At 37.1% G+C, this 25,098-nt stretch overlaps 1 long non-coding RNA gene across 1 annotated transcript in view; it reads left to right on the forward strand.

The window, feature by feature from the left end:
- LOC309391245 overlaps window positions 1–24,619 on the forward strand; it is a 57,967-nt gene extending 33,348 nt beyond the window's left edge. Inside the window, exon 3 of the long non-coding RNA XR_014175248.1 lies at window positions 24,436–24,619. This is a non-coding gene — a long non-coding RNA (uncharacterized lncRNA). The remainder of the gene's footprint in view (window positions 1–24,435) is intronic.
- The last annotated feature ends 479 nt before the right edge of the window (window positions 24,620–25,098 follow it).

Below are 25,098 nucleotides of genomic sequence, written 5' to 3' on the forward strand. Positions count from 1 at the left end.
GGCTTTTAATGTAAGAGGCAACTGAGTAAATGTCAGAAAATCCTACTACAACAACAGAATTTTATATGGGCTTGATCAGAGTTACTTTAATTAATGGCAAGTATGTACTGACTACTATTTATAACAGTTTCAATATCAAAATTCTGAACACAGTTACATCCTTATTTATTAGAGGGCATGCATACTTATGCAACCATATTATTGTACTTTTTAAATTGTTATCCCCCCCTCCCCCAAAAGGTTTCAGTTTATTTTTCAATTGAATTGCATGTGTTATATTAAAGATGAAAAAAATCTGAACCGCTTTAGCTTGGTCTGATTTTTTTTTATATTTCAAAAACTTGGCATTTTAACAGGGATATGTAAACTTTTTATATCTATGGTATACAGGGCTTCCATATATTTACCAGATCTATTATGATTGAAAGAAACTAAACAGAGTAAACTGTTGTCTTATCATTATATTTGAAAGAATATATCTGATTCAACAGATGAAGTCTGAGATTGTCTACACACCAGACCAATGAGACATACATTTAAGTGCATAATGGGAAAATATGTGGCAAAAATCTTTTGTTGCTGGAATGTAAAGTGGCCCTAAGTTTTATTATTCTGCAAAAGCATGTTTATTTAAAATGTATGTGTTTAATATGATTTATTTGAATTACAAATAACCTCGCAACCTCACAATTTATCTTACTGTGCAAAAGTAAACACAGTCAATAGGACAATTGCCAAATGTTCAGTGATCTTTCTATACTCATGTTAAACAGGACAATCTATGAAAATACTTTTCTAAAAGAGAAGAAGATCAGAAGACATTCCAAGCTGTGTGCATCCGGGTTGAGGTAGTAGGTTGTATGGTTTAGAGTTACACCCAGGAGTTAACTGTACAACCTTCTAGCTTTCCTTGGAGCACACTTGAATCTTCAAAGATTTCATCATCTTTTTAATCTATCCAAGCATTGTGTAGTAAATGTAGAAAAAATACTATAAATAGTCATTGACTTATGACTATAATTGACTGGAACTTCCATTGTTAAGTAATGTGGTTGTTAAGTGTAATATCTTTATTACTTTTTTGCCATGGTCATTAAGTAAATCAAGTAATGGTTAAATTGATCTGATTTTCCCATTGACATTGAAAACACCCTGGAAAGGTCACAATTGTGATCACAGCTCTGGGATCCTGCAACTATTATAAATATGTGCCAGTTGCCAAGACCCAAGATTTGATCATGTTTCCATGCGGCCACTGCATCATAAGTGCAAGTGGTAGTTTCCACCACTGTCCTAGCTTTGGTCATTAAACAAATAGTCATAAGTCAAGGACTACCTGGATGAAGTTTTATTGATATTCAAATGACTATTTTATTTACAATGTTATGAAAGAAGCTAATGTTCTTGCTCTTACTACACATCATAGTGTTTTAGAAAGAATGATAACTTGTTTTAGTTATATTTGTAATAAAGCTGGAAATGTTTTAGGAACATTATCTGGAATATTTGCATTACAAACAAAGGAACATGTTTCTGTATATTATTGTTATAACATAATTGTTTTATTTGTGTTTTTAAAAATCAATTATTTTTCTTTATAGTACTTTTGGATATTTTTTTTAAATATAAAAGGACATTTTCATAAATCTAGGTGAAGAAATATATCAGAGTTTTTGAGGGGTGTTTTCAGTATAAAGCACCCAAACACTTCTGAAATAGTAGAAGGCACTAACAATTAGGATCATTTGTGGCTTTTGACATATGAGGGAGCTATTAGCACAGCAGTGATCGAGTAGAAAGCCAAAAATTAAGTTGCTGGGCATAGTGGGAAAAGTTGAAAAAGGAAGAATGTTTTAAGAAACAGTTAAAATATGTTGTGTGCTCTATTTTTCATAAGTATTTTCTGATTGTTAGTTTGGGCTTGTCTGGAATGTTCGTGCTTTGCAATTTGGCATTAAACAAAGCTTTGCTTTTATAAATGCTATAAAAACAGGACAATGGCTATCTTTATTGAATCTGCTGATCTCTTATTTTAATGTTTTGGTGAAAGAAAACATTATGGTTTGACCCTACAAATACATTTACTTTTTCTATTTCTATTTTCTAATCACTCTGTGGATGATCTAATGGCGTAGGTTTGCATGTATGGGGTTGGTCCATTGAAGAAAATCTCCACAAAATTTTTGAAACCATTTTCATCAAGACTAAAACATCCATATCTGTACACGGCATATATTGATAAAAATGGGGTTCACATGGATTGAGATGTCATCTGCTATCTATGCATAAGGAATCACAATACTGGTAGGAGGTATTCCAACACAACTGTGTTAGCGAATACAATTGTGATCCCTTTGCATAGAGTCTAAGAATGTAAAGTGCATTAGCAGGCACTTTCTATTCATTTCTGCTTTACTTGCAGGTAACAATGTAACACAGTGGGTCAGTGGCTAAGATGCTGAGCTTGTCAATAAGAAAGATTGGCAGTTCGGCGGTTCAAATCCCTAGTACAGCATAACGGAATGAGCTCCCATTACTTGTTCCAGCTTCTGCCAACGTAGCAGTTCAAAAGCACATAAAAAATACAAGTAGAAAAATAGGGACCACCTTTGGTGGGAAGGTAACAGTGTTCTGCGTGCCTTTGGCATTGAGTCATGCTGGCCAGATAACCATGGAGATGTCTTTGGACAGCGCTGGCTCTTCAGCTTTGAAACGGAAATGAGCACCACCCCTTAGAGTCGGGAACGACTAGCACATATGTGTGAGGGGAATCTTTACCTTACCTTTACCTTAACAATGTGAAAAATGTTAGGATTTGAATATTTTCCAGCACTATTTCATATAATTTTTATTGTTTTCTGATACATTTGTGAAGAAATCTGAGTTATAATTTAAATTATTTGTCCTTTTTTAATATAGTTTTTGTTTTTTTCTTGGAGCACATTCATATATTCATAAGTTTGACTGCATAGTAAAGACTTTCCAGGAATTAGAAAAGGGTTGGTGTGGAAAATATTTTGACTTTAAAATCAAAATGTTTATTGAAAATGAAGCACATCATCAATGGGGATAGGGAAGTCTTAAGATGTGCAATTAATGGTAGAAAGATAGGTAATGTACACTCTGGTGTGAAGAATGAATACTCACCAAAAGAAGCAAAATTATCTAAGAGTAGCCCCTCTTATTATATGGAAGTAATAGTTGAGTTAATATGTCAAGAAAACAGAAATGAATTATAAAAGTTAGTGGAGAATATAATTTTGATATATGGATGTTGTAATTTATCAATATATCTTTGTTAGTTGTTTTGTTTTGTTTGTAGTTTCAAACAACATTCAATGAAAGCCTGTCCAATCTTGGCCGAATCCTTAACAGCCCTATGTATGGATTCATACCAAGAGCTTTTATCTTTAAAGTCTCTCTTGTTTTGAATATCTATTTAATTCCACCCTCCTATAACTTTGCAACTAATTGAGTGGGGAAGAAGGGGAAGACCAAGAAAGTTATAAGACATTTATTTCTATAATTATTGCAACCTGTTTTTGTAATCTTGTATTATTAGTGCATTAATTTATATTTAAACAAATTCTTATCTAGGCCTAGAAAGTATTAGGAGTGAAAACATACATATGTGAACCCACATAACCAACACTTTAAAATTATATATATATTACTTAAGCATAAGATTGTAGTGCTATAGGCAAACCTTGCCTACAATGATCACACTAAATATAACCATGTGGGACTTGAGTCGAATTGCATGGCCGTGAATTGGGGCCCGTTATCGGATACCAGGAGGTCGGGCAGGCCATGAGTGGCGAAAAGTCACCGTAGAACCTTAATGACTGCCTCTGCCATGGTTGAAGTCATTAGGACTACTTCTAGCCATTTGGAGTATGCATCCACAACTATAAGGAAAGTCTGACCTTGAACTGGCCCTGCGAAGTCGATGTGTATTCTCGACCAGGGTGCTTTCGGCTTTTCCCATTCTGTGGCGGGCACTTCCGGGGGTGCTGGTCTCGATTCTTGGCATGGATCGCAAGTGGCCACCCACTCCTCTATCTCTTTGTCCATGTTTGGCCACCAAACGTAACTTCTCGCTAAAGCCTTCATCCTAACGATCCCCGGATGCCCAACATGTAACGCATCTAACACATTTCTACGTAAAGCATAAGGAATAACAACTCGATCCCCCCACAATAAACAACCCTGTAACACTGAGAGTTCGTCCCGTTTCGACCAAAACACTTTGAATTCCGGGCCCACGTTTCCCTTCGGCCACCCCCCTCCAAACCCAAGTTTGAACTTGCTTTATTATATTGTCTTTAGAGGAGAACCTTGCAACGTCGCAGGAAGAAACCGGTCCTGAGTCCAAACAGTCAATGAGTAACACCGGTACTTCGGGAGTGGGGTCTGGCAAAAGGTCCGGTAGTGGGCAACGGCTGAGTGCGTCTGCGTGTCCTAGAGTGGAGCCCGGTCGATGTATCAGCTTGTATGAGTACGCGGCCAGGAAAACAGTCCACCTGGTCATGCGTGGAGAAAGGGAGACTGGAGTGGGGCGGTTTCCCACCAAAAGTCCCAACAGCGGCTTGTGATCTGTAATCAGTTCAAAATCGCGGCCGTAGAGGTATTCGTGGAAACGTTTTACTCCAGCTACAGCAGCTAACGCTTCTCTGTCCATCTGGCTGTAATTCCTCTCGGCCGATGAAAGAGTCCTGGAGTAGAATGCGATGGGTGCTTCGTTCCCGTTTGGCATCCTGTGGCTGAGGACTGCGCCAACTCCAAATGATGATGCGTCGCAGGTCAATACCAGTGGGAGCATCTGGCTGTATTGGACTAGCAGTGAGTCAGTGGTGAGCAGGCGCTTTACTGCGGCGAAGGCTGCTGCTTCGGATCGTCCCCATCTCCATGTTGCGTTCCTCTGGAGTAGTCGATGTAATGGCTCAGCAACGGTCACCTTCTGTCTCAGAAAAACGCTGTAGAAATTAAGTAGTCCGAGGAAGGCCTGCAGCTCGGTCTGATTACGTGGTGTGGGGGCGTCCTGGATCGCCTTAATTTTCTTTGAAGTGGGGTGTATTCCCTGACCATCGATTCTATATCCCAGGAATTCTACGCTAGGCATGTTAATTTGGCATTTTTCCTTTTTAAGGCGGAGACCCTTCTCTCTGATTCTGGCCAAAACAGTTCTGACTCTTTTATTTAATTGCTCCTCGTTTGCAGCGGACACCAAGATGTCGTCAAAATAGGGGACGACTCCCGGTATCCCTTGCAAAAGTCGTTCCATGACGCTCTGGAACAAACCTGGAGCAATGCTCACACCGAATTGTAGCCGGTTGCATTTGAATGCCCCTCTATACGTCACTATAGTTTGGGCCTCCGCTGTGGCGCTATCCACGGGCAACTGCTGGTAAGCTTGTGCCATGTCTAATTTAGCAAATATCTTTCCTGGCCCCAACGAGTGCAATAAGTGCTGTACTACTGGCACAGGATATGCGCTTTGTTGTAGCGCGACGTTAATTGTGCATTTATAGTCCGCGCAGATGCGGACTGACCCGTCTGGCTTGACTGGGGTCACGATGGGAGTTTCCCAGCACGTGTGATCCACCGGCTCAAGGATTCCTTGCTCCACTAACTTATCTATCTCTTTGTCTATTTTTGGGCGCAAAAGGCACTCGTCTCGGTTTAAGTCGGATTGGCGCCACTTTGGGGTCTAAATTGAATGAGATTGGTTTACCGACATACTTACCAAGACCGGGGCTGAACACATCCTTGAACTCCTTAAAGATCTGCTCAGCGCTGCTGTTCTCCATGGCGTTGATTCCGGTGACTTCTAGCCCCAAGGCTTCAAACCAATCTAGTCCTAGAAGGTTCTGTAACGGTGCGCTGGCGATGGTCACGGGCAGCTGGGCTACGATGTCCTTGAAACGGATCTGGAATGTGCCTTGGCCCATGATGGGGACTCGGTTCCCCTGGTAGTCTCGAAGCAGGATGTCTGGAACGCGTAGTTGGCTCTTTTTGAGGCTAGGGATAGCCTGTTTCATGGATGCCCATGAAATGATCGTCAGGGACGATCCTGTGTCAACTTCCAGCTCGCAAGGTGAGCCCTCCAAGAGGACTGTGACTTTCAGCTTTTTAGGCCGCTTGGTGCGGACCTGACTTATTGTGGTGAGATACGTTCGCAATTCCTCTCTCTGGGTCAACTCTATCTCAGCATCTGTATCCTGAAAATACTCTCGTTGAGCGTCTTGATAGAACGCTCTCTCAGCTCTTTGTGTGTAATCTCTCTGGGAATACGCTCGCTCAGCTCTTTGGGGATTTTCTCTCTGGGTAAACACTTGTGGATTTCTCTCTGGGCGCCCTTTTTGACTTCGCCAAGCCCCTGGGTTGGGCTTCTGTTGGCGGTACATAGGTGGCTGCCGTGAGGCAGGGACTTCGCTCCGGCACACTCGTGCGATGTGCCCAAGTTTGTTGCAGTGCGAACAAACAACGTTCCTGAACCTACAGGTAGACCGGGGGTGATTCCCTCCGCAGCTTGCGCAGGGCGGCAAACGGAGTCCGGGTCTCCCCCCAGGCCTCATGTGACTGCTCCGCATCAGGTGACTGTCCTCGAACTCGGGATCCTCGTACTCGGGGTTGGTGTCCTCGTAGTAAACTCTGGTGTGCCTGGGTGCTGGCTGGCTTACGCTGAAACCGCGTTGTATAGTCACCAATGATTTCTCAGCTGACTCTGATGCCCTTGCTTCGTTGAGTGCTATCTGTAGGGTTAAATTTGGGTTTGCCAACAGCTTCTTTTGTAGTGAAATGTCTCTTAACCCACAAACAAATTGTGCCAGGATATGCTCGTCCAGATCCCTGAACTCGCAGTGAGTTGCTGCTTTACGCAGGGCTGCAACATATTGGTTGATTGATTCTCCCGCCTTCTGGTTCCGCGTGTTGAATTCCTGGCGGCAAACGTGGCGGGAAGGTTTTGGCGCGTAATGAGTCTGTAGAGCCTGTTGCAACGCCGTCCATGATACCGCTTGTATCGGAGTAGGCGCGGTGAGGTCTCTGGCCGTGTTGAAGACCTCTTTTCCACAGTAGCCGAGGAAGATGTTTTTCTTTCGGGCGTCGGTTATCCCCGTGTATTCGTTCGCTTCGAGAAAACATTCGAAACGGATCATGAATGCCTCCCATTCGTCGTTCGCTGGGTCGAATGGAGCGGGGGGAGTGTCCATCGCCATCTTCTCTTGTTTGAATTTGCCGCGCTGCGGTGTCCTGAGATGGCTGCCGGAATTTCTGCCGAATTCCTGGGCTGGATCAAATCCGGAGATTCTGAAGTAGCGTTCTTCGTCCTATCTGTCTCTCAATCCCACCTTCGTCGCCAATGTTAGATCTGGGCAACGAGAGAACAGACTGCGGACACGAAGTGACTTAACAGCTCTTTATTAGTAGTAATAGTGATCCAGCTTGCTCTGTGGTCGGAGGGTTCCCCTTTTATAGGGATCGGGTATGCCTCTCGACCAATCAGAGTGATACCTGTTTCCCGCTGTAGCAGCGGACCAGAGAGGAGACTTGCCACGATATATGTTAATATCTAACATATGGAATAAAGAACTGTTACATTTATTTGTTAGAAGCTGGCCACAAGTCAAAATGTCTTGTCATTTGAAGACCTATGCATCTTGTAGGAGAGGACAGGGCTAGACAAGTGAGCAAATATGTGTAGTCATATTGTTATGAGAATTCCACCACTTACCTATTTATCTTCAATGTTATAAATATGACAGTAAATGTAATTTGAACCTTCCTGAAGCTAGGATTGGAGCTGCTGGAGAGAAGGAGGGGGTGAGTCACAAGACAAAGACACTGAGGTGGGGGCCCTTAAACTCCATATCATTTGAACCTTCCTGAAGCTAGGATTGGAGCTGCTGGAGAGAAGGAGGGGGTGAGTCACAAGACAAAGACACTGAGGTGGGGGCCCTTAAACTCCATATCATTTGTGATTTTATTTATTTCAAAATGACTGGCTTAGTTCAATGTAATAGCTGTTTTGCACCTGTCTTTCGCAGTACTCTTTTCAAATTTGGATACTGTCCCCTTTGTAAACAAATTATGAGTCTACATAGGCAGATTACCTATCTAGAATCTGTAATCTGTGCTCTCCAAGCAGAAACTAGGTGTCTACGTCAGCCATTCCACTCTATGGTGAAGACACACTATCAGCCCCCTCTGCCACAAAGATCTTGCAGGAGAAGAGCTGTCTGGACAACTGTGGGATCTGGCAGGTTGAGAGCTGTGAACCATAAACCCAAAGCTTTTGCTGTGACCCAGCAAAACAGATATAGTGCCCTTGCTGACCTTAATGGGGACACTAAAGAGATAGGTCAAGGCAGTTGTGATAATGATGACTCAAATAAGCAGGGGATCGTGGTCCAAAACGAAGAACTTTCTTCGGAAAGGCGAAAAGGGGAACCAGGTATCACACATCAGTCGCAGAAGAAGATCAAGGTATGTAAAAAGAGAAGTCACCTTCTGGTTGGTGATTCAATCGTAAGAGATGTTAATTTAGGAGAGGATAAGGAGGTTTTAAAAGAGGTCAGGTGTCTGCCAGGTGCTACTGCCAGCAGAGACAACAGGCGTATTCTTAAGATAGTCAAGAATGCAAGTAAGGACTGTGACGTTGATGCTATTATACATCTTGGCACTAATGATCTATCCCAGAAAGATGTACTTTCTGTGCAGAATGATTTCCAGAACTTGGGGTATGAACTTAATAGTATAGGTTGTAGGCTTATCTTTTCAGAGGTTTTACCTGTATATAAGGAACAAAAAGGGAAGGGCCAGCGTGTAGCAGAGTTTAATGTTTGGCTAAAGGAGTGGTGTAAAAGGGAAGGCTTTGGTTTTATTAGTCATGAAGCCTGTAGCTGGTCCAATGAAAAACTGTACAAAAGAGATGGGTTGCACCCATCCAAGAAAGGAACTGAGTTACTTGGCATTAAATTCACAGATTTTCTTGATAAACATTTAAACTGAAGAGCGGGGACAGAGAATTAATAGATACAGAACATCTCTGTCCCCAGCAAACTAAAATTCATAGGGTTATAAATGCATGTAACATAGATGTGTGTGTGGGTAAGATTATCACTCCTGCTGTCAAGCAAAACCAAGCATGTAATAGTGATTGTCATACCATGTGCATGAATCACACAAGTGGCAAGAAAATAGGGGCAGTCAGGCATAATACAGGTTATGTAGACAGTAAACACAAGGTCAATCAAAATGGACTCAAATGTCTATATACCAATGCACAGAGCATGAGGAATAAACAGGGAGAATTAGAAATTCAAGTAAAAGAGGGCAGATATGATATTATTGCCATTACAGAAACTTGGTGGGATGAAACTGACAAATGGAACATACAGCTAGAAGGATTTAAATTATTTAAAAGAAATAGACCAAATAAAAGAGGAGGTGGAGTTGCACTATATATAAGAAATAACTATGTCTCTACAGAAATAGAGCACAACAATAATGAGAACTATCTTGAATGCATTTGGGTCAATATTAAAGGTTGTGGGGGAAATGACATTGCCATAGGTCTATACTACAGGCCACCCAACCAAGCAGAGGAAGAAGATGAACTTTTTGCTAGTCAGCTAACTAAGGTATGTAGGAAGCACACCACAATAGTAATGGGAGATTTTAACTACCCTGACATCAACTGGGAAACAAACTCTGCACCAAGTGGAAGATCCAACAGGTTCCTAACAAACCTAGCAGACAACTTTGTTTTCCAAAAAGTAGAGAAGGAAACAAGGGGATCAGCCATACTGGACTTAATTCTCACTAACAGAGAGGAAATGATAGAAGGTGTTGAAGCCATAGGAACCCTGGGGGCAAGTGACCATGCAATATTGGAATTCAACATTATCCAAACACAAGTAGTAGAACAAAGTCAAACTAGAGTCTTGGACTTTAAGAAAGCTAATTTCAATAAACTTAGAGAGAGCTTGGGAAAAATTCCATGGATGAGAATCCTCGAGGGGAAAACAACTCAAGAAGCTTGGGAAATTTTGAAAAATGAGATTAGAAAAGCCCAGTCTAACACAATACCAATGAAGAAGAAAAACAACAGCTCCCAAAAGAAACCAGCATGGCTGCATAAACAACTATCTGACAAACTGAAAGACAAAAAAAGTAAGTATAAAAAGTGGAAGGAGGGGGACATAACTAAGGCAGAATATCAGCAAATAGCCCGAGCCTGTAAAGATGAAGTGAGGAAAGCTAAGGCTCACAATGAAGAAAGGCTTGCCACAAAAGTAAAAATTAACAAAAAAAAAGCTTCTTCCAACATGTTAAAAACAAGAAAAAAGTTAAGGAAACAATTGGTCCATTGCTAGGAGAAAGTGGCAAGAAGGTGACAAGCAACAGGGAGAAAGCAGAACTATTTAACTCATGTTTTGCATCTGTCTTTACACAAAGGGATAAAACAGTCCAACCTATCGAAAGCAGCACCACAAAATTAGGAACACAAATTGAAATAGGGAAGAAAATGGTAAGTGAGCACCTGTCTACCCTAGATGAGTTCAAATCACCAGGACCGGATGGATTACACCCCAGAGTTCTGAAGGAACTAGCAGACGAGATCTCAGAACCACTGAATTATATCTTTCAGAGATCCTGGAACACCGGGGAACTACCAGAGGACTGGAAAAGAGCTGATGTGGTTCCCATCTTCAAAAAAGGGAAAAAATTAGATCCAGGAAACTACAGACCTATCAGCCTAACCTCAATACCAGGAAAGATTCTGGAAAAAATAATCAAGCAACAAATTTGCGAACACCTAGAAGCAAACAAAGTAATAGCCAAAAGCCAACATGGATTTGTCAAAAACAGATCATGCCAGACTAATCTTATTGCATTCTTTGATAATGTGACAAAATTAGTGGACCAGAGGAATGCCGTTGATATAGTTTACTTGGACTTCAGTAAGGCTTTTGATAAGGTAGACCATAACCTACTACTAGATAAAGTAGAAGAATGTGGGTTAGACAGCATCACCACCAGATGGATTGGTAACTGGCTGACCAACCGCACTCAACGTGTAGTTCTCAATGGAACTGCATCTACATGGAGGGAAGTATGCAGTGGAGTACCCCAAGGCTCTGTTTTAGGCCCAGTACTCTTCAACATCTTCATCAATGATTTGGATGAGGGAATAAATGGGGAACTCATCAAATTTGCAGATGATACCAAGCTGGCAGGAATAGCCAACACTCCAGAAGATAGGCTTAAGATACAGAAGGATCTTGACAAACTTGAACATTGGGCACTATCTAATAAAATGAAATTCAATGGTGAAAAGAGTAAGGTTCTACATTTAGGCAACAAAAACGGAATGCACAGGTACAGTATAGGTGATACCTTACTCAGTAGTAGTAACTGTGAAAGGGATCTTGGAGTCCTAGTGGACAACCATTTAAATATGAGCCAGCAGTGTGCAGCAGCTGCCAAAAAAGCCAACACAGTTCTAGGCTGCATCAACAGAGGGATAGAATCAAGATCACGTGAAGTGTTAATACCACTTTATAATGCCTTGGTAAGGCCACACTTGGAATACTGCATTCAGTTCTGGTCGCCACGATGTAAAAAAGATGTGGAGACTCTAGAAAGAGTGCAGAGAAGAGCAACAAAGATGATTAGGGGACTGGAGACTAAAACATATGAAGAACGGTTGCAGGAACTGGGTATGTTTAGCTTAAGAGAAAGAAGGACTAGGGGAGACATGATAGCATTATTCCAATATCTCAGAGGTTGCCACAAAGAAGAGGGAGTCAAACTATTCTCCAAAGCACCTGAGGGTAGAACAAGAAGCAATGGGTGGAAACTAATCAAGGAGAGAAGCAACTTAGAACTGAGGAGAAATTTCCTGACAGTGAGAACAATTAATCAGTGGGGTAGCTTGCCTCCAGAAGTTGTGAATGCCCCAACACTGGAAGTCTTTAAGAAGATGTTGGATAGCTATTTGTCTGAAACGGTATAGGGTTTCCTGCCTAGGCAGGGGGTTGGACTAGAAGACCTCCAAGGTCCCTTCCAACTCTACTATTGTATTGTATTATTGTATTGTAATAAACATCAATGTGGTTGAGAACAGATACAAGTGTTATAGTTTTATAATAGTTTAAAAGTTCCTTGCTTTTCTGTTGAATATTAGGAAGATGGATGGATGCCTCTTATTGAGGGTGGGTAGCTTCATTATAGTGGAAAAAATATGAAAGAAATTAACAGCATCAACAGAAGTAAACGTATGTACATCCTCCATGTTTAACTATCAACATTATTCTTTTTTTAAAAAAGAATCTCAAGTTCTTTAGAAAAATTAGAAACAGCTTTCTCATGTTTTCTGAGAAATAGCCCAATCTGTTTTATTTCTTTTTCACTACTGTTAACTAATTATAACACATATAAATATATGACTTTGAGATAAATGTAGCATTATTCCCCAAAAATACCCACAGAAGAACTTGATAGGGAGTTTATGTTCCCCAAAATTGCAGGTTGAAAAGAAAGTCTCTAATGCTGTAATATCAATTATGAAAGAGGCTATTGAAGTTCTGTAAGAGGACAATGGATCAAACTTATTTAATTGTTTTCAGTATATTTTAATAATAATTTTATTAAATGTTATAATTACAACAGTACAGAAAATAAACAAAAAAGAAGAGAAAGAAAAAGATAGCTAAGTAAAAACTAAGAAAAAGGCCTTTTTAAAAAAAGCATTTCCCCATGTAAAGAACTCTTTACAAACTCCAAAATTTTATTTCAAATGTATTCAGACCCTTATTGTGTCTGTAGCTTTCTAAAATTAAAAAATGAATTAGGCTTTTGCTGTGTATTTTTTCCTCCCATTTTTTTTTCAAACTTTTCATTAAAACTTTCTTTTGTTAAGGAATAAAGGAAACTCATGTGAGGTTTTCAAATTGGTTGATCCAAACTGCAGGTTTCTAAAAACTGAAAAGCAGTTAATAAGGAATTTCCAAAAGTGATTAGAAATGGAAATATTCAATAGTGTCCTTCCAAAGACATTGACTGCAGTTTGAACGATATAGCTATTCCCTTGTCTCCCAATGTGCAAACCCCACTAGAGACCACTGTCTTGCAATCTCCTTGCAAGAAGCAGCTACCTTAAGGACAACCTTAAGTCTCCTCATATCTGGAGAGGTTTTGAAAAGCCAGTATATTTACAAACTCTTCATTCCACTGTGGCTGTTGGGTCCACTTTTCACAAAGCTGTTTTTCTGTCCATCTTTTCTTTCTCTCGAAGTCTGAAAAAAGATTCTGTTTTTCATGATTAATAATTTAATTACTGCCTTTGCAGTAGGAGGCAATTGATTTTAGGGATTCCTATGAACTGAAATAGAAATGATGACCATATCATCTGCACACAAGAGATTTGTTCCAGCAAGGTTTGGAGAATGATGTCCTAATTTTGTGAATCTTGCCACAATATCATTAATATACTGTATAGTTTAAATAATAATGGGGCTAGAATGCAAACTTACTTTACATGCCCTGTGGGTGGGGAAACGGTTAAGGTTTCCAAGATCAGAGTTAATTCCATGTTTGGTATTTCTGACTATGTAAGATAAACTAGCCCTAAATTAAGTTCCAATTATGTCTCCCACATAGGAGGTTTGTTATTGATCATTCCTGAAAGTTGTAATTCTATAATCACTAAAGAGATTCTAAAGAACTTACCATGCTGGCTTCCTGTCGATTCAAATTAAATCTCCAAACTAATAGCATAATGGTAAAATGGCAAAGCCTTCAGGAGAGATGTTATTCCACCAGATCTGATTAAACTGAGCACTAACTGGTGAACACGTATTCTAGTACTGTTTACAATATGGTAAACAGCGTATGTTTTTATAACTATAAATTGTACATTAAAAACACCTCCTGGATAGAATGTATCTATTATTGTCTTTATAATTAAAAAGACGATGAGATCTAATCCATCCAACCATCCCTATTACCCAAGTAAGCATTATCAGTAAGCTCTATAGTAGACATCTTTACTGGAAATGAATGGACTGGTTGGAAGAGGAGACCACGGCTGAGAAAGAGTAACCTGGATTCAGGATAGGAGATCAACTATTAAACAGTCCTACAACATCTAATTCAAAAATATACTGTATATTCTCCCCAGGAAAGATTTATATGTATTTTCTTTTTAAACAATATTGACTCAAACTCCCGAGAATGAGTGCAGGAAAAACTAGGGAAATCTAGTATAAGCTAATGTTTGATAGTACTCATTAAAATAGGAATAGAGGTAGGGTTGGTGATTTTTGGCCCACTATCCCTTCTTAGCCATATACTAGAAAGTTTTTAAAAAACCCTCTATCTAATGTCTAATACCCCTGCTTGAGCACTGGGGTTAGTTAGGATCCATACATTTCAGTGAAGAAGCTTGCATTTTCAGTAGATTGATTCACTCCGATAAAAATAACTTTAGTTCTGGATATCTACCGCATGTAGTAAAGGATTCCAAAGAAATCAAGAGTTTGACACAGAAAAAAAATGACTGCATTTTAGTTCTACAGTATTAAAGAAAAATATAAATTATAAATTATTTCTAAAGATTCTGAAATGCACAAAATAAGAACTACTATGTGGTGTGGCATAACGATTCTGCTTATGAAGAAGTTGGTATTAATTTCTGGTAGAGTTTATTTCAGTAAGTGTTCTGTTCACCTTTAATCCTTAGCGATTTCTCCAGATGCACAGAAGGGAACAATATAAAAAAAAAATCTTGCTGCTTCAGCAAAACAAAATCCAGCTGGCAGGGAAGTGAATCTGCAAGTCATTGGTTACAGCTGTGTTTCGATTTATCTGATGGTTGAAAAAACAAATTACCAGATTAAATGGCTAAAAGAAGAGTCTTTGTGTATGTAGCCCTTGTGTATAGAATAAAAGTGTTTATGGTTTATACATAAGCCTTGCAATGTAAGCTAGACAACAGTCTTATTCAAAAAAATTCCAAAATATTATGAATTCAATGTCATTTATTCAGTGGTAACTTATGTGTTCTCACCTTGCAATATTTAAGAATGTCAGTATTATTATGCTTATAGAGTTTATCAATGGGAAGCTGCTCAGTTTAACCCTTAAGTATAGAAAAACGTATGGTTTGATATATCTGGAATTGCAAACAGAACTTACATGAAAATGACAACCTTTCAGTAGCCTTAATTCTGTAGAGTTGTGTTGCATGGATTTTGTATGCGTGTGATTTCCAGCTTGTAGGAAATTGAAGTTGCATTTATAGAAGCAAAGATAAGACTATATTCAACAAAATAAATGAATCTCTGTAATTTCTGGTGGGAGAGAATAAGTTTTAAAATTTGTATAAATGCACTTTGGAAGAAAAAACATTCAATGTTTTTTTACTATGAATAAGCAATGATATAAAAATTCATAAGGACATAGAAACTCCTAGTAACTCCGTTTTACCGATTAAAACCTTGGGTTCTTCCATAAAAATCACAGGTATTGCTTTTATTCATTTTAAAGGAACATTTCTCCAACTTGTTTCATTTTAAGAAGTGACATGGTCTGGAGTAAGATGCTATAAAATCACAAATATTAGCATACATCAAATACAATATTCAAAATAAAAACTGAATATGAATGTTGTGATTATATGTTGGAACTGTTGTTCTATCCAATCAAATCACTGATTGAAATATAGTTTTACTCAGAGTTTTTACAATGGCTACCCTTTAATTTGTTTCCTACAAAATGTTCATGATAGAAACTTAAATACCAGGTCAAAAATCAATGCGAGAATTAAATCTAAGGTGCTGGTCAAATTTCACTGTAATCTAACCTCAGATAGTCTAGAGAAATGCTTATAATATTGTTAGTGGAATATTTTCCCTTTTATTTTTCTCAGTAGCATTACTGCATTAAAAACCGTTTGACAGAAAACCACTAAGATGTAGAATAAATAACCATTATATATAGAAAGCAGACAAAGGTGTGATTGATCTGTCTGGAATTGGCAGACTCTTTCGCTGTGTCAGGCTGTTTCTTTGATCAATGAAGGTATAGCCTCTGACCCTAAAAATCAATGGAATTGATGGAAAGACAAACCATGAGAATGCAGAATAGACTTTAACCTTTTCCAAATGTAAAAGTTTGAAATATTAATTGTATGCATGTACTTAACATATAAGGATTTTATATAAGATTGTTTAAATATCACAATGGTCTTTAAAAAGGCCCTTACAAAGCCATATATTATTATTACAAATAATGACTTTGTTTTGGATTTAGCTTGCTCAGGATTTTTATTTTTTCAATAATATAAAACTCTTCCTTTGGAAGAAGACAATGAAGATGCTTACTTACCTAGAGTTATATTTATAGCATTTTAATGCAAGCTTATAAATATAGAAGTTAGAGGCAAGTTTGTTGTAGCACAGAAAAAATAAGGTACGAATGCAGAGATTTATTATACTACTTTTAAGGAAATTTCTAAGTACATAGATGTAGGAACATATAATTTTTCTAAGTATGACCATGAAAAATAGGAAGAAAAGAAATAATTTAATTTCAATATAAATACAGTTTAATCTTGTTCATCTTTTTAAAAAGTTGATTAATAATTTTATTTATTTTTCTGTTTCTTTAAATTGCATAAAGCAGTGTTACTGTTTAAAACTGATTACAAATCACATACTCATTTTAAGACGAAATGTATAAAATTATTGAAGCTTAATTGTTTTACTGGAATAGAATGATTTAAACTCAAATATTGATTTTTTCCTGAAAAGTGGAAATGTATTTGTACATTAGAAAAACTTAATTTGCATTTCCAGTTACAAACAAAAATGAACACAATTATACTGAAATAATAATGAATACTATATAATGTTTTACTAACACATTATAATTATTTGTTTAATTTGGGTAAAGGAACACAAAATATGCACCTTCTTTGAGGATATGTTTAATGATATGAATGGTAATTAGTATTTATTAACATTTTGTACAAAGTTTAAGGTCTGTAATTTCACATGATTCAATTTATAGTATAGTGTAAATTTATACTACTCTATAGCTGTGATCCTATAAAAACAGAAATGTTAAAACAAATATCACCAGTATAAAACTGGACAAACAAAAAATTCCTGAAACATATGTAAGGGTGTGTATCAAATTATGTCTTTATTTGTTAAGATATATAGATTTTAGGAACATTAAGTGAATACATTATGAGATTGAGACTAGGATTTATTTTTTATTTACTGGTACTTGCTTGGAAGTAAAACATAGTGTACCCAGTGGAACTTAAAACTGCTTAGTAGGCATGTATATGATGAAACTACCATTCCATTCAAAATATCTCAGTTGTAATAAAACTACTAAAACAAATCTATTACTTTTTGGCATTTCTGCATACAGACATTTCTGCATATGAATTGGAAAGCAAAAACTTAGAGCATACTTCTATGCTATCATTTTATCTGTTCTGAATATTTCATGGTATGCAAGTTTTTCTAAGCATATTAATCAAAATCAAGCATCTCACATTGTGGCACTTCATTTTTCTGTAGAAAAATATCTACATCTTCAAAAATCACAAACTATAATGTAGAAAATATAAAATACCTTTGCTTTAAAGTATAACTCATTGTATGTATCATTTGAAAGGCTTTGTGAACTGTTTCCTGGACCCCATGTCTAAAAGTTAACTAATGTTAGTTGTTTTGTTAGTTGCAGAAATGGCTGCTTCTATTTTAGTTCTTCATATGGAAACAGGAAGTTTCTGCTATGGCTGCAAGTACTATCCCCTTGTGGATGATTATAATGTTTTTAAGCCTTAGTTAAGTTGTGTTGTTCGATAACTATAATGGTACACTTATTCTCAATGTATCTGCAATTTACATTAATTTTGTTGAAATAATGATTTTCTTCAAAACAAAAGTGATGTTTTCTGGTTGTTAACCTTTTTTTTTTCAGTTGTTGTAAAAAAAAAAAAGACCCCCTTTTTGCACCATCTTGAATGAAGAAATAAATGGATTGCAAATACATATTTTCAAATCTGTCAGAGTAATTTCTACATATGTAACCACTTACATAACCCTACTATGTAATAATTAACAGAGTTTAATATATGACTTACATATGTTCTTTTCCAAAGTCTGACATGAATGAAAATGTACTTATTTATACTTTAACCCTAATCCTAACCCTAACTCTACATTCAGATTATGCCAAACATAAGTATAATCACAATATGAGATTTACATCTAATTTTAAACACGATATGTATACAATGTACAGTTCAATAATGCATATGACCTTTCAAAAATACCCTGGGTCTTGTCCAATAAAATATATATTTAGTATTCTGACATTTCATTGCTTTAATTTAGCAATAATAAACATATGGCCATACATATTTCTATATAGACGTGGTTCTATAATTTACAGTAGATGAAATAAAATCCAAATAACCATTCATTTCTTGCTTTTCTATAAAATGGGATTAAAATTATTGGAAAATTAAACCATATGATGGCATAAATTGCAGAAAAATCACAGTAATCAGTGCAAACATTTTAAAGCTTCTATAATACAGTGGATATCATTCCATTATTTTGTGACATACCATTAAAAACATCTGTAACAATATTAATCATGATAATGCAATATTTCCCTGCCAAATTCAATATAGTGTGGTTGAAGGTTTTTTGTTAAGTTATGGTTGTATGGAATTATATTTCCCCTTCAGTCCAATGGAGCAAATCGTCAGAATTGAGGTCAAAGTATTATCAGTGTTCCATTTCACAAAATAAATTGGTTTTTAGTTATTATCAGCAATCAAGTGCAACGTACAAACAATCACACATCTTCTCAGAACAAGACATAAAGACAGAGTGCATGGTAAAGATTGCTTGCAGTATCTTGTTGAAACCTCTCCAACTAAGTTCTCTTGGCAAAATAGTGTGATTGGAACAACTCATGGTGTTGTGACCAGAAAAACTACTCTGATTTGCAGCAGACTAAGTATCACTGAATGACTCATCTGTCTTTCTGTCTCTTGCGCGCACACACACTCATTCTTTCTTTTCTCTCTAGATTTTTACACAAAGATTAGGTTTAAAATTCCCCTTTCCTACTTTATTGGTCTATTGTTACAACATGAGTTAAATCACACTTAGATATTCCTCATCCACCCAAATTTGTTTCTGACACAATTATTACTGTGAAATATGTGTATGTGTTTGTGTGCATAATTCAGTAGCTGCATTTCAGAAAAAAGACAAGGCTAGGAAAAACAATTGAATTAACATTAATTAAATAAATAGTGGCTTCTTTAAATTAATTGCCTATAAAATAAAGCACCCATTAGTAAAATGAATTGATTCCTCATTTGTTTAATAAATGCTCAAAATACAGTTTCTATCATATCCTTATTCTTTTTCCAGGAAAACCAGCAAAGAAACATGGAATATTGAGATGAAGAACAGAATTAAATAGTTGCACAGGGAAAGAAAGAAAGAAAGAAAGAAAGAAAGAAAGAAAGAAAGAAAGAAAGAAAGAAAGAGGGAACAAGATGTGGTAGATAGGAGAGTGGACAGAAAAGGGAAAAATGGCTATGAAACCTAAATTTATAGTTAAACAAAGAACAGTGAACATCAACCTACCATTACTTACTTTGTAATAAATCCCACATAATTTTACCTTGTTCAGACATTAAGAATCCTTTAATAATCTATTTCCATTCAAAAAGGAGCTGAATGGGAGTAACCTACCCTGCCTTGTCTTCTATTTACGAACTTTGAAAGTCTGCAAAGAGACAGAAGATGAAGAGAAGTTGTTGCCAAATCTTCTGCCTCACTGAGAAATATAATAAAAGGATATGTGGATTCTGAAGAAAAACTTCTTATATTTGTGGAGTTTATACCTCAGTAAGGCTTTATTCAGCAGATACATGAATATCCAAACATCACTTTAAGACAATTATCTTTCAGGAATATGCAACAAAGATTTCAACTGTATAGGCAAGTGTTTGTGTGTGTGTATTCTTTTTTTTATCTTATGTTAATGATCTATCTAAATGGTTGTTTAAACTAGTGTCTCTCTACCATCAAACCAAATTAATGATTGAAATTAGGATTCAATATGCATAGCCACATTTGTTTCCTTTTGTTTCAATTATTTTTAGATGCTTACATTTTCTCTGGATTGTGTCTATTGTCATCACTACACTCTTCTTTCTTTGGCACTAGTTCACTGCTAACAAAATGTGTTGACACTGCTTGGTTCTGGAACATTTAGGATTCAGAAATCATAAATTATATACTGTATTGCTTAAGAATATTGTATTATTTTTAAAAGAAGTTGATATGTGCTTCATGTGAAGTGATATTACTTTTTGAGAAATAAATGAAAATATTTTCCACAAAATTGAATTCAAATTAGAAAAGATAATATGCCATATATCCTATTCTACAGATTTATTTCTTCTATCCATTGTGTAAGAAAATATAGGGTCTGTTCATTTCTGGAACTGATATGCTAGATAAAAATGGAATTGCTTTTACTTATTATGCTACTGCATACGTATGATGATGATGATGTGGTTAATCTTTGGTGAGATTCACAGCCTTTGGGGCTGGTTGGTAGCTCAACAGCTCGAGTCCTAACCAAGGACCTAGGAACTGTTAAGGTAACGTCGGAGGATATAAGTTGTTCCAAGTAGGGTGGTTTTTTGTAGAGTCAGAATGTTCAAGTCAGGTAAATTTAGAATTTTCAAATTATTATTATTATTATTATTATTATTATCATCATCATCATTATTATTATTATTATTATTATTATTATATATGTTGTTACCGTCTCTGACAAAAAAAGTGGCAGAGGATGAGTTATTTTGTATACTGTTAGAACAAAGCTGATGGCAAGGCTGTTTCATGACAAGATCCTTTGTTTTTGTATTCTTCTAAAAAAAAATTACCTATTCCAGCCATAACAATACACCCACACCCATTTCCACACCCTTTCCCATATATCTATTTACATCCATTCACTTGTCTCCCTACCTATCTATCTACCGACCTATGGAAAACACATTTAAAGAATGTACAATTATGCTTAAGAAGAAAGCATATAATTCATTTTCTATTGTTTAAAGAGAAAAATATTGAAAAGCAAGGATATTCCTGTCCACTATTAAATCACTTCCTAAACTAATGTGACTGAGCATTTAGGAATATCCAAAACTTAAAGTTGGAAAAAGGGACTTAGGAAGAATATTAAATCTGATTGTATGACACTGGCCCTTGAGGTGATTATGACATCTAAATTACTGATTACTCCAGAATTGTCCATTGCCCCAAAATGTAGCTTTTGTACATGGAAGTACTACATAAAACATTATAAAAGAATGTTCAACCAAACATATTTATGTTTCATCTTTTTCTAAACTATGTTTTTGTTAAAATATTCCTATTCAATAGGATTACAAGGAATCAAAATTTAAGAAAAGGGGAGGGACAATATTTAATCTGTATGTATATCTGGTATATTTCTGAATTGCAAAGCTGTCATAGACTGTTTTGGAAGAAAATGTTTAAAAAAACCTAAGGTATCTGATAGATTATTTGAAAAAGACACATGCTCAGCAGGCAATTTCTTAGACTGCTACATAATTGTATTATTCAAAGTAATGTGGATACAGGGGGGAAAAAAGAAAAGAAAAACAACTAAGATAAAAATGTTAATATAAACATGTGAGTCAGAGCCAAAGATATGTAAAGCTCAATTCCATGTATGCTTATTTGACAAATGCACCTATTTTCAATAGCCTTGTTCCCTAGTTTTCAGCTCATTTGTTTTTCAGTACTTGCATAGGATTTCAAGGCAAAAAGTAGCACTGTAATATATAGACAGAAATTGTCAGCAATACGTAATTTAAGTCATGCTGTAGACATATTTTGAATGGATTTTTTTTCAAGTAAATAGGTATATGCTACAATGCTCCCATAATTTGTATTAATTAGAATCAAGTCTGATTTCAGTTTATTGTACTGTACTGATTTCATTTCTTTCATTTTTTTTCTTTTCCTTTTGCAATGTTTCTTCTTGCTTTATGAGTTTTTTTAATTACTCTTGTTCCAGTTCAGGAATGTGCATATAATTCTTTTTTTTTCTGTTGTAGGTGCATCATCATTATGTTATAATTGTTTGCAATATTTTCATTTTCACTTCGTGGTAAGAGATATACTTTACGTTGCCTCCCACCTATCTTGTTTGCCATTTATTTTTCTTTTTGGGTGCAGCATTGTCACACTGAACGATGAGATATGTTTGTGTACCAAAAGGTTAGAGTGAACTGATAGTTCATTCATAGTAACAATGTTGCACTCTATCCCATGGATTACAAAGCGTCAAATCCCTGTGCAATGTGCACCTTCTACATTGAAATCAATGTGTCACGCGGTAACAATTTAAAAGGCTTATTATTCAGCATCATCAGTTTATTCTTTAAAAACAAACAAACAAATATCTATGTTTATAACTGTTTTAGCACATATTATTATCACATTTCAATTAGCCAAGCTTTTGCAGAGTTTACTGAGATGATACATATTTTATTTATGTCAAATGACTCAGTATTTTCATAAATGGAATCATGCTGAAGACATCTAGATACTTTGAAAACACTACACACCAATATACTGTTATGGTACAATATATTTTCTCCTAGTTGTTCTGTGTAACACACACACATACACACACAGACCACTCACATAAAAACTGCACCCACAGGAACAGATAGCAACTACCTTCTTCACGCTCAAAGGTATTACACACTTCGTTTTAGTAAGGTTAGAACTGCTGTTCAATATTTCAAACTTATCAAAAGGAAAAAAAATACAACCCCCAATATCCCCTTTAGTCCCGATTCTATTTCTTGGTTTAAAATACCAGAATAAAAATGTTGCAAGCTAATCGCTTGGGAGAAGCCGCGTGTAACTGAGGAATCCCTTCCATTGATGGATGCTGCGGCAGAGGAAAGAGAGGAAAAGCTGAAGAAGGTGCAGGAGAACTTCTAAGTCTATTTAAGCCTTGCTGGCATTATTTCTCTCCCCATCACGCGCGCGCGCGCGCGCGTGTGTGTGTGTGTGTGTGAGAGAGAGAGAGAGAGAGAGAGAGAGAGGAGTTTGCCCGCTGTTCCCGAGGCAGAAAATCGAGGAGGACCACCAATGCAAGAGCCTATTTTCAAACTGCATTTGGAAAGCTGTCTTATTATTGATTAGGGGGAAGAAAAGGGGGTGGGAATAGAACTGCGAAGAGATGGGAGGACCGTCAGGCAACTGGCTCATTGCAGCTCAAGACGTTTTCTTCCGGAAAGATGTCCAACGACTGAGATACTGCGACAGAGGAAGTAAAAAGATGGAAAACTAAGAAAAGGGAGGAATGAAGGCTTGGGGTATTCTTGAACTGCTTCTCCTCCCACCCCACTCTTTTTTTTTAATTCTTCCTCTTCTTGCAAGGACCAGAGGATGGGCGTCAGGCAAATCCTGCGGTCCAGCAGGTCTGCCGGAGGGTGGATGCTTGGAGACCACGCGCCGGAATGTCACTATTCACCAGGAGCGCAGTGCAAATGCCAGCCGAATGCCGCCGCCCCCCCCCCCCGCCCCGCGTGCAACCTCCCTGAGTCAGCAGCCGTTCTTTTGCCTTTCCTTGCCTGCCTTTGTGCGTGCGCGCGCGTGTACTCTTTTGGGAAGGGGGGGTGTGTTGTACTGGAGTGCGCGCGGCCGCGTTCACGTCTCGGTGTCAGGCAAGCCTGTCTGTCTGAATGTGCGCGTGCATATTCATGGGAGGTAAAACCCAGTCAGTTCAGGGAGAAGCGAAGGTACGTTGGAGAGGAGCTAAAATCTTGACTGATTTCCATCTACTGAGCATCAGATGTATCCCCTAAGGAGGGTGGGTCTGTGCGATAGGGATGGTGCAATTATGTTAATATCATATTTATGGAGAGGTAGTTTTTTTTTTCTTCCTAATTACTGGTTTGGTCAAATTGGTATTGGGAAAACCATATTACAGTTCATAACAAAAAGCATACTGCTGGTGTTTGCTGGTTTTTTTTTAACTGTTTCGTGACTGAACTATAAGCATTGAAGCTGTGCTGGAGAGCAAATGAGAAAGAGTTGCTTGCAACAGAAGATTCTGTCCTCATTCAAATGTTTCCAGTAATTGAACACTTAAGTAACATAGTGTGGAAACAGGAAGAGGGGGGACTATAGAGAACCAGCTTGAAGGGTGGGTGGGGATGTTTAATCATTAAAAATATTTCTCAATTTTTTTTTTCTGTATAGCTTGTTTTATAACTTGGTATTCTAATTATTTTTCTCTCTCTTCCCTTCCCCCCAGCTGATCTGCATCTTGAAACAAGGCTAAATGAGTTACATACACCAGACTCTACTTAAGTGGCCAGCATCTTTGTGGCTTCTCTTTGGTTTTTATTTCTTCTGCCGAACATCATGGATCTGTTCCTAAAGTACACATTCTTTTTCATTCATTCAGATGAGATTAAAATGCTGAAGGCAAGGGTGAATCGTTTCAGTGCTCTGATTCTGTGATTAAAAGTCTTGGACTTGGACAAAAAAAAAAACAAAGATGGGAACCAAGGGAGTATTTTTTATTTTGCATGAAGATTTTTTTTTTTTTTGAAAGATCAGATGCTGCTCAAGTGATTTGGCACAAAGAATAACAAGTTGTTGAAAGTCACTATAAATTTAGGGGATGAAAAATACTCGAGTGGATGACATTTTTTTATACTAGTTAAGAAAAATCTATTATAAGATAATCTGAGATAATCGATTCAGCGCAAGAAGGTGGGAGTTAAATATATTCCAGACACATTCTTCTTACAGAATGCCTTTTAAAATCAGACTACGTATATTCAGGGCCCACTATAGAAATGCTGCTAGAAAAAATAAGGCTGAACCATGGATGCTTTGTTTAAGCTATGGAAGAAAAGGAAGCAGATTCTAACCTGTATTTATTTCTTTTTACTTCTTTGGAATATAGACA

The sequence above is a fragment of the Natrix helvetica genome (genome assembly GCF_964273705.1).
Source record: "Natrix helvetica genome assembly, chromosome: 4".
Taxonomy (NCBI): Eukaryota; Metazoa; Chordata; class Lepidosauria; order Squamata; family Natricidae; genus Natrix; species Natrix helvetica.